This window comes from Colias eurytheme, chromosome 24, assembly GCF_061535395.1.
Source record: "Colias eurytheme isolate Ceu_HAF_F1 chromosome 24, ilColEury1 Martin Lab GWU primary, whole genome shotgun sequence".
Classification (NCBI taxonomy): Eukaryota; Metazoa; Arthropoda; class Insecta; order Lepidoptera; family Pieridae; genus Colias; species Colias eurytheme.
Genome location: NC_143003.1, coordinates 6,742,593 through 6,751,323, shown reverse-complemented (window position 1 = coordinate 6,751,323; position 8,731 = coordinate 6,742,593).

The following is an 8,731-nucleotide window of genomic DNA, read 5'->3' as shown; positions in this document are numbered from 1 at the left end:
ACTCGAGAACGGCTGAACCGATTTCGATCATTCTTTTTTTATTATATTCCTTGAAGTACGAGGATGGTTTTTATGTAGAGAAAACGTAAATATTATGTACCACGGGCGAAGCCGGGGCGGACCGCTAGTATATATATATAAATGAATCGCAAAATGTGTTGGTAAGCGCATAACTCGAGAACGGCTGAACCGATTTCGATAATTCTTTTTTTATTATATTCCTTGAAGTACGAGGATGGTTCTTATGTAGAGAAAACGTAAACATGTACCACGGGCGAAGCCGGGGCGGACCGCTAGTCTTATATATAAAAATGAATCGCAAAATGTGTTGGTAAGCGCATAACTCGAGAACGGCTGAACCGATTTCGATAATTCTTTTTTTATTATATATCCCTTGAAGTACGAGGATGGTTCTTATAGCTAGAGAGCTAGTTAGTTTAGTTTTAGTGCAGTGGCAGTGTAAATGTTGTTGTTGAGGTTATGTAAATTTAACACTTTAGTTAACTACCAAGATATAAAGAAATGAGGATAGGACACAATAACTATTGGTTGAGGTATTTATAAACTCATAATATACTTTTAAAAAAATCACGTTTTAATAAATTTCTAGAATTAAATTAGAACAGCTGATTCAAAATAGCCTAAAAAATCTTAATAATAATAATTACGCTTCACAGCAAGAAGAAATGTACCATATGTACCCGCACAAAGTCGATATTGTGTTGCCTACCGTTCGACTCAATGGCTAGGGTTGTAACTACCTTTAATAATTCGCTGTTTTAATTTGACAGTGGCACATAACTAAATGTGTCATTTTTTTAATAATGTTACCATTCAACTCAAACTAATCTTTAACACCATGTGAATAAAACTCATATTCCTATGTAAATATTTGGCTCCGTGGCGTGACTGAATGACGTTATCTGATTGGTCGAAATGGATCGCCTGTTTGTTGGTACATCGACACAACGCCAGTTGCTTTGAATTCTCGCAAGGTGACACGCGCATTTTCTCTACGATATAGGCATAAAACGAAATAGTTCGTACTTTTTTGTAGATTTTTTTCTTAGATAAGGTCGTTTTTTGTGTTGTGACGATATACAAAAACTTTTTATGTCATAATTGTGTTTTGTTTCTCTTAAAGAACGTCGTATTTGGTGAAGTGACAGTATCAAAACAAGTAAGTACACAAACTTGATAGTATATTTCAAAATAAGCTTATGTTTAATAAAAAAATTCTGATAATTTAAGTACCTAATGCGAAATATGTCGGTTTCGTTTTTAAGGTAATAATATTAACGATTATTCTTTGCAAAATATGTCTCTTTTTTGTGATAATGTTAAATTATTTTTGAAGATGTGCCATTATACAAGATAATTGCAATAAAATATGTTATAATGTGACATTAAGCATAATGTGGGGGCTAAAAGTTATATTGTATTGAAAATAATACTTTTACTTAGGTACGTATGACGATCTTAACTAATAATTATTTTTATTCTTTCACAGTGTATAATCGACGTACTCTTCAGATGTTTAAAAACATGAACATGGAGAAAAATACAAATAATATCACTTCAGAAGAATTATTGCCAATTTCGGTATCTGATGATCCTGAAACTTACGAAGAAAGAAATGCACCTTTGTTGATTGAAAACAAGAAGGTATTTAACGAATTTCCTATAGAAGAACAGGATTTCTGTTCAGATGATAGTGTTAAAGATCCCGACTACGAAAATATAAGCGATTCAACTAATTCTGAAACTAACGCTAATCCACATTTTACAACACAACGACAAAAAAGATATTCTAAAACCAAAAAGGTACCAAATAAGAAGTTTACTTTTGATATTCGTAAGCCTTTGCAGCTGTTACAGAACGAAAGTGACTATGTTTCCGAAACCACTCTTCAAACAGCGGATAGTAACTTAAACAGGCAGTCTGATTGTAATATCCCTGGTGTAGCTGCCCAAACCTCCTCAATTGCCATTGAAATTGACAGCAATATTGGACAGAATCAGTCTTATTTAGCAACTACAACTCTAAAGAGCTCTCAGCAAAGGTCTAGCTCGAGAATGTCATCTAGTGCAAGTTCCTCAGATTCCAGCAGTTCTTCTTCGGATACAAGTAATTCTTCAAGCAGTTCATCAGATTCCGAACCAGAAAGTCGTGACGTAGCAGGCGTTATCGTACCAGATCCAATGGTAGAAAAAAACACGTCAGTCTGTCTTTCATCTGAGATTGCGCTTTCTAACCAGGTTCTTGAAACAAGCTTTAATTCGGCGGTAAATGTCAGACCTTTATTAGACACTACTGATCCTCACAATTCTGCAGACCTTCCACCACCATCAAATACCACAAAATTTACCCGAAAACGTAAACTAAACCCAGAAAAATGGTTATGCGTACAAGCAAAGATATTGAGAAATAGAGGACGAGAATACACATCCAAATCTGGTAAAATTGTGCCGGAGAAATCAATGAAGCCTCCCTGTGGAGAAAAGTGCAAACAAAAATGTACGAATAAAATAACAGAAACCCAGCGAAAAGAGATTTTTGATACTTATTGGAGCCTTGGTGACCTGCAAAGGCAAAGAGAGTTCATATTGCGACATACTTCAATTATTAAACCTAGATATTCATACAAAGTTCATAACAGTAACCGCGGGAATAATAATGCTTTTTATTTGTCAGTAGATGGCGAACGTATTAGAGTATGTAAACAATTTTTTAAAGCCACCTTGGCTATATCTGATCGCCCTATTCGAACCGTTTTTGAAAAAAGTCAGCCATCTGGATCTATGGAGCTCGACAAACGTGGCAAACACAACAACCATCATGCCATAGATCCGGCCATTAAAGAAGGTGTCAAGAGACACCTTGATTCCATTCCAAAAATTGAAAGCCACTATTGTAGGGCAGATTCTAAACGCGTATATATAGATGGTGGTAAAACCGTAGCAGATTTGCATCGAGACTATGTTGCTGAATGCCAATCAAAGGGTCTACCAAGCGCAAATTATATTATGTATTATAATATATTTTCGTATGAATATAATATTTCATTCTATCAACCCAAAAAAGACCAGTGTGAAGATTGCACAGCATATGCTAATTCCACTGAGGAAGAAAAAAATAGACTTAAGGAAAAGTATGAAAAACATTTGAAAGAAAAGACTTTATCGAGACAGTCAAAAGACGATGATAAGAATCACACAGCAGATAACACCATCGTTTGTGTTTATGATCTCCAAGCTGCAATGAGCTGTCCGAAGGGCGAGGTATCTAACTTTTACTATGTCTCTAAGTTAAACTGCTATAATTTTACCGTGTGCAATTTAAAAAATAAAGATGTTACTTGTTTTGTTTGGCACGAAGGCGAAGCAAAAAGAGGGGCTGTTGAGATCGGGACTTGCGTCCTGGAATACATTAAAAATTTAAAAGAAACTGCTGACCATCTTGATTCTAAACTAGATTTAGTATTCTACTCAGATAATTGTTGTGGCCAACAAAAAAATCACTACATAATAGCACTTTATATGTATATAGTTCATCATTTTGAGTATATCAACACAATCACACATAAATTTTTAGTAAAAGGCCACACGCAGAATGAGGGCGATAGTGCTCATTCTGTGATTGAAAGGCAAATACAGAAAACTTTAAAATCAGGACCTATATATACTCCAGACCAGTATACTCACATAATTAGGAATGCTAAGAAAACAGGTACCCCTTATAAAGTTCATGAACTGAGTTATGATGATTTTATTGATATAAAAAGTTTAGCTACTTCCATAGGTAAAAATTACACTAAAAATACAGAAAAGGAAATTGTTAAAATATCAGATATTGTAATTTTAAAAGTAGAAGCTAAAGATACAGAAAATTACTCATATTATTATAAAACTTCTTACGAAAGTGATAATTACAAAAAAGTGATAGTTGAGAATATTGGAAAAACAAGGAACAGTAGCACTAGTAATAGAAATATTTCATTAAAGAAAATTTACAAAACTAAAATGACGATATGTGAGAAGAAAAAGAAAGGCCTACTTACTTTGCTAAATAAAAAACTTATACCCAGATTTTACGCCCCATTTTTTGAGAATCTCTAAAAGTATTTTTTCATAATTAGTTACTATAACATACATACATAGTTTTAATCTTAGAAACTTTGTAAGACTATTTTTTCTACTTTAAATTGTTTTCTATGTTATTTGTTTTCCAATATTTTTTGTAAGTTCTTTTGTATTGTAAGTTTTTTTTATAAGAAGATTGTTTTATTAGAAAAGAAGTTTATTTTTTGTTAATGCGGGCTAGTGACATTAGTCATACACAATTTATGTTAGGAGATTGTCATTTGAAATTTTGTTTCTGTCATATTAATACTAGCTAATATTTACAATTTTGAGAGTAGTGTGTACCTATTACAGTATTTTTGTAATCTTTTTTAAGTTGAAGACTGATAGAAAGTTAGCCATACAAAACAAAATATGTCATTATATAATAAATATACATTAGTTTTGTATTTCATTTTCTTTGGAATAGCAATGTAATAGGAAATGTGGCATTATTTAAAAAAAATCCACTCCAAAAGACTTGCATCAATAATACATAAGTCGTTGTATAAAAATTGTTTAGCTCACACGTTTGTTCTATTAGGAATTGTGTCATTGTTCACGAAAAGATGTTGTCAAATTAAAGGTCATACTATAGTTTATGCCAATTTTGATAATAATTAAACCAAAAACTGTTTGACGTATGTCTGACGCTTTTTGTTTTTTAGAGTTTATGTTTTGTTTTTGTACTTAAAGAGCTAAGTAGCTCATTACTACAGGAAAATTTGATATATTATACGTTGATTTAAGCAATTTTCAAAGGATTCTGATTATTAAAATAAAAGATATGAAAAAGTCAATTTTTCTTTTTATTGAAAACGCTCTCCTGAAAAAAGTACAGTTTTGAGATGTGTCGTTATCAAATTAAAGCAGCGAATTATTACCAAACTAATAAACCGAGTGATGCGAAATAACCATAATTCTTTTAGAGTTTGATAAAATGATCAGGCAGGTATTTTCTTTAATCCTCTGAATTCTCGGTTACTAAATTGTATCGTTGAAATTATTCTTAATCGCGTAAATTTAATAAATAATCATATGGAAAACACTTTTCATTTGTTTTTTTACTTTCACGCCCAACTACTATACAATAATTACGTTGTTTCGGTATTTTGACGAGAAAACGCAGGAAACATCCGTTGTATCATTTTAGATAGATTGTATATTTTGTATCTGTAGAATTGAAATCAAAGCTATGTATATGTTGTCTCCATTCTTTTCTTATCGGATTGTTGATCCCAATGCGAATGCGTCACTTAAATTTTATAAAAGACAATTAAGAACATCAAAAATAAAGTGATACGTAAATATTTCACAGTGCAATATATTATGTAATTAATAATAATTATATATTTATGAAAAAATAATTACATCAGATTTAATAATAGCAATTGTTTTGAATGTACATAATATGAATAAATGATTACATCATAATAGTAATAATCACAATTGTTTTATTTCCCATTTGTTGCAACCCTAGCATATTTTCATGTAGCAGCAGAAGTACCTACACTGGCGGCGCGGCGGCATCGTGCGACATCAAAGGCATTGCCTTACTAGGTAAGTTTATAATGACTCATTTCTTTTATTATATAATTTACGTTTTACTTTTACAGAATCCGATTCAATGGATTATGAAGACGAGTCACACAACGCCATACGATAGTGATGATGAATGAACATTTCAATAAATGCATGCGTGTTTTTTTATGTTGTTTTGTAATTATTGTTAATTGTTTCTTAAATAAAGAAATAAACTAAATATTTAAATGATGATTTGTTATTTGCAACACAACTTTATATTTGAGATTCTTTACAAATGTATATTTAGTTTTGTATCATCAAATTTATAAATTTTATTCCATAGTTTTCAAAATTAAATGTAAATGACCATAAAAACATTAATAAAGTAAATCATTGATGTAAGGTCAGGGAACGTAATACATATATACATCTGACCATGTAGAAGCTAAGTCTTGTTGACTGCTGAAGTCTGTAAAGTTTTGTTGTCTGCTGAAGTCTGTACGCAATGAAAATGTCTGCCGTTTCGAAAATAAGTTTTTAAGACCCTAAAAATAAAATATATGAATGGCAGATCTGGTCAAATACTTTCAAAATTGTATATTTTTCAGCACTTTCATAAGTGTCTGCCAGAATGTTATCCGCGTGATAATGGTCTGCCATTGTTATTTTCCGATAGTAATAATAATCTATTTTCAAATATCAAAATGGCAGACGTGGTCAAATGGTTTCAAAGTTCGCCAAAAATTTCCACCTGTCTTACCTAAGCGCGCGCCCCGTCCACCACTCTGGGCTTAGTGACTCCTCATCTCATGTATAGTAGGTATAGGGGAATCAACACACAAAAATCCAGGTCTGGTCAAATACATACAGGTAGCTTTGCGCTAGCTCTCTAGCTATTACTTCTTATGGAGAGAAAACGTAAACATGTACCACGGGCGAAGCCGGGGCGGACCGCTAGTAAATAATAAAATAATAAATAGTGTATTAGATTTGTTATTGTATCTTGTATACCTACGAATAATTATTCTTACGTCTTGTTGGGAAATGTTCAAATACCTACCTATTGAAATAATTTACTGTTATGCCGGGTCCAGACTGGTGAAACGTAACATGCAATGTAACATGCAATGAAAGAATTCACCGTCCACATTGCTGCAATGTATCATGAAAGGTAACACACTTTGTAACAATTTCTCATAGTTTGGACGTCTTGCGCGCGCGAATTGTGCATTACACGCGCATGCTACGAGCATTACAAGCCGCGCGCGGAGCGATCCGAAATTTGTCGGTTTTTCGACGAACACAAAGGGGCAAGGAACACGACTACGGGAGGTTCGTAGTGAATGCGCGTTATGAGCGCGCTATGCGTCCACACCAGCAGCGAACATGCAATGAAAGGCAGAATGTTACATTGCATGTTACGTTTCACCAGTCTGGACCCGGTATTACAAATCATTAGTGTTATTAGTTTTGAGTGAATAGGCATGGATCAGAAATTCAGAATATAATATGCTACTAACTACTCAAATACATACATGTTTACACAACAAACACCACTGACTTCTATAACTTATAGTTAGTCAGTGACAAACACTATGGATACCTACGCTCGCGAATGCAAATTCGGTGATTTACTAATTATTGATACCTAGTCATTGAATTCGTTTTGAAATAGCCTGTACTTTGTAATTTTTAGTGTTATAGACATTTATAAAATGTGGTGCTCATTTTTTTGTAATAAATCATCCCGAACGCTATTGTATTTTCGTTGTTTTATTTCAAGTGAACACCTATACAATTTTGTCACGAGCCGCCTCTGGCCTCTGGGTGAAATAAACAAGTCAAATGATTTTTGTTCTAATTGTATTTTGGTAGTAGTTTGTTTAGAATTTACATTACCATTGTTTAATTTTTATTTTGTATTTGCAGTAAAATAAAAAGATGAAAAACTTCATTAGGTATATTGTACGACACCTCACTCTGAATCGCGCTAGCGAAATTTTTTCGTTACAGAGCACATATACAACTTTCGGACAATCTTCATTGAGGCCGGCCGGCAAATCGAGTATGTCGAGAAACTTCACTTATTCGATGGAGGTATTCTACCTTCCTTCCTCCACAGTTGTGGGACCCCGACGTGCATTGAACACGCAGCTTTCTGATACTAGTAGCTAAAATCAAAACCACAGATATGTCTGTGATCAAAACCATAATAATATTTTTACCTATTATTTTACTAAAAGTCGAGTGCATCGAAATCGTAAATATGTTTTTCACCTTCCTGGTTTTTTTTCCATAGTAAATAGTGTTTTTGATTTGTTGTTGTATGAATAATTATTCTTACTTGTTGGTTATGAAATGTATTTTGAAATAATTTACTTTTACAAATCATTAGTGATATTAGTTTTGAGTGAAAATGCTTGGATCAGCATAATATCATATTTGCTACTTCAAATACATGTTTTGATAAAAAAAAAACAATAGTGTAATGTAGGTAATAAAATAAAACTGCGTTTTATTGTAGGTAATCAATTTTGACATTATTTATTTCCCAAAATTACAATAAAATAGTTTACGCCAACAAATATAACTTTTATTTTTATAACAATCCTACTTCCTACTAATGCGAAAGTTCATACATGTTTCAAAAGAAAAACTTTTACTTTTACTATTATTTCAATTTATCCGGTTTAATTAAGACTTAATATTGATACATATGATCATTATAAATACAAATAGGAATTAACAATATAACGAATACGTGGCACAACTAAAATTTTACCGATACCACCCGTGGTCATTCTCCTTTGTGGGTCATTTGTAACAGGATGGCGGTTCTACAGCGAAAAAAGAAAAATGATGGTCAGAACGCTGATACCGGATACCTTAAGATACTGTAATATAAAATATTACTAGATTAGATAAAATATTATAGGTAGTATCTTCACCGTGTGTGACGCGCTTTACATTCACGCCATCTAGAGTTAAATCTTTATCATTTTTGTATACGTCTGTGTGTGTAAACGACCCTGTATGCAATGACAGATGTTAAAACGCATAATTTTACCGAATTGGGTGGATTTTA